Here is a 3,185-nt window from a genome sequence, read left to right as displayed (position 1 = left end):
CAAGAAATTTGCACAGCAGGTGCTTCAAAAACATTGCAAATGGCACACTTCCGGTTTTTGAAACTAATTACGGATCCGGACTTGGAAAAAACATGATAATTTTCCGGATTTCATTTACGATGTAAAAAAAAAAAAAAAAAAAAAAAAAAAAAAAATTCCGACCTACCGACCCTATTTTTCAAAATGATGTTACCGGAAACATATCTTTTCTTTTTAGGCCTTACTATACAAATCCTTGGAGTAATCTAACCTAAATGATGAAGCTGACATATTCTGCTGCTCTATGATTACAACATCATCTACTGGGAACAGGGATGGATTGTGAGAAAGGCATGAAATATTCTGGCAAAGAGTAATACACTTAGTCCAAGTACGCAAATCACTGAACGTCACAAATTTGATTAATTTCTGTGATTAGAAAACCATGGATTTGTTTATGGTCTTGGCTGTTTAGAGAAGGTCATGGAGATAAAAATTTAGCTGTAGTAGGAACTGTGGAAGCTATGTATTTAGGGTGGGTCTCATTTGGGGTCTAAGTGTGACGTGGGATTGCAGATTTTTTGTAAGCGTGACACGTGAAAGTCAAATTATTGTGCAGTGAAAACGGGAAATGAATCTAGCGGGACACGGGAAATTAAAAAAAAATGAGAATTGCTTACATAACAAGACTATGTACTAACTTAAAAAAATGCTTTACATCAGCTTATCCATACAAATTTTCTACTATATTTTTTACAGGGGGGTCCAAAGAGATGGCTCTTATCTCAATGATGTCTAGTTCATGATGAAGTCATTAAAAAGAGAAGAAATTTACATCAATTTAAAAAAAAAAAATTTTTTTATATATATTTTATTACCTATAATCCAGATTCCTTAAAGATGGTGTGACAACTAATGCCTGACTGTATTTGTCCCCCCTGATTGCAATGTTGACTTGTAATAAACAGGATAAAAAAATTAATAACAGTTAACTTGAAGCTGCCAATTTTCGTGATGTTGTTACAAATAGCTTTAAAAAATTGTGAATTCAAGTTGACCCTTGAAAATATCTTTCATGTCCTTTTACATGGTTTACAGCTAATATTGACATCGGAACACCTTAAAATATAAAAACCTCAAAACAAAGCATTATAGTGTTTAACAGTACATAAAGTTACATTATATAAATTCTGTATAAAGTCAGTAGCAAAGCTTTTACATTATCACAAAACATTTTGTTTGTAACATTTTTAAAAGTGAAATCAAACATTTTAATGATAGCCGTAAAGCACTTAATCCTGATAAAACAAACTTGAGCTTCTCATAAAAGTAGGATTAATTGATAAGAGGAAGGAAGTGTTTATTGGTTTATGGGGACTATCAAGGAATTTGTTGTGGTCTCACCCATAATGTCTACCTGCGCAGGTAACAGTCTATGACAGGTTTACCTGGAAATCAGACTGATAGCTGAATTCAGGTTAGCCTTTTATATATGATATTTTTTCTGTTATAGTTAATTTTTTTTCATATTTTCCATTAATTTCAGTTATAAAATAAAAAGGATATATGTGAAGATCTAAATTAAGGCATTGATTTTTAAGTCTAAAACATATTATTAGACTTTCTTATATATCCTTGATAGATTGGTTTTTAAATTTGAATAAAAATGTAAGTTAATCGTACAACAGGATTAATGTATACTATTTTAAAATTGATCGGACATGCCATTTATCACAATACTTTAAAAGCAACAGCAAAATGTTTATGACTTAATTCTTTCTTCACCACCTATATTGAACAATCTCACTGATATAAAAATTACTCATCGTAGTATTATAGTACATGGCATGTTTCATTCATTCTTTATGTCAAGTATGTTGTTATCTTTTAACAATGTTTAAGATGAAATATAATATGATAAAATCGATATTTAAATTTAAGGCTATGATATGCACGTAGATTTGATTTGATCATTTGATATGTTTTGTTTAAAGCAAAAAGATTAAGTAGTTTTAAAAAAAATCAAGATGAAAGGATTATAAAAACACCATGAAGATCATTTGGCTAGCAGTCTTAGGTATAAAGACAAATTTCTTAAATTGTTTTTTGTAATATGCACCATGTGCACAGTGAAAGTGAATTGTATGCAATTACATGATTATTTAAACCTTGGGATCGGCTGTGATTTTACATTTGTTTAAAAAGCTTCTGATTAATTACTGTTCAGGTCAAATGTCAGTATTTTACAAGTTTAAATAGTTATAATGTATTTTCTTTGCTTCCTGGTTTAATATGTGTCTGCATAAACCCTTTAATTTCATACTTCAAAAGAGAATTTAAAGACTTTATATACAAATGTTTAATAGCTATACATCTAGGAAGAGTAGAGTCTTCATTAAAATTATGATTTTAGATCTTTTAATCTTTATAACATTCCTATGAGGAAAAACAGAAACCAGCATCTGCTGCATTGATATCAGCATTGATAGCCCTGTAAACATATCGACATGTAACATATATTTTAGTAAAAGACTTCTGGACATAGATATCTGTAGTCTGCAACAAAAATGTAAGATATATACTTTTTACTGTTCAATTATTTTGTGAGTTTCATCATGTACATACAAATGACTTTATAGTAAGAAGAATTTAATTTTTGTTATCAAATGAAATTTATCAGAAGGAGGAATCATGAGAACGTACAAATACGTAAATAAAAACAGTTGACTTCAAGAATGAGTCACAAAAAATGAATATTTCATACTATGTATTTTCACTTAAAGAACAATAAGAATTTTATTGGTTCATTCACGCCAAGCATTTTTATGCCCCACCTAGGTGCATAATGGCCTGGCATTATGTTTTTCCGTCTGTTTGTTAGTTCCTTCCTCCATCAGTTCATCCTTCCATCCATTCAGGTTAAAGGTTTTGATCAAGGTAGTTTTTGCTGAAGTTAAAGTCCAATCAATTTGAAAGTAAATTCACATGTTTCTTATGATATGATCTTTCTAATTTTAATTCAAAGATAGAGTTTTTACCCGAATTTCATAGTCCACTGAACTTAGAACATGATTGTGAACCAGTGGCGGATCCAGAACTTTTCCTAAAGGGGGAGGGGCCACTGACTGACCTAAGGGGGGGCCTGCTCCAGTCATGCTTCATTGATTCCCTATATAATCAACCAAATTTTTCCCACGAAAAGGGGG

Source organism: Mytilus edulis, unplaced genomic scaffold (assembly GCF_963676685.1).
Source record: "Mytilus edulis unplaced genomic scaffold, xbMytEdul2.2 SCAFFOLD_1398, whole genome shotgun sequence".
Taxonomy (NCBI): Eukaryota; Metazoa; Mollusca; class Bivalvia; order Mytilida; family Mytilidae; genus Mytilus; species Mytilus edulis.
This window is presented reverse-complemented; position numbering follows the sequence as displayed.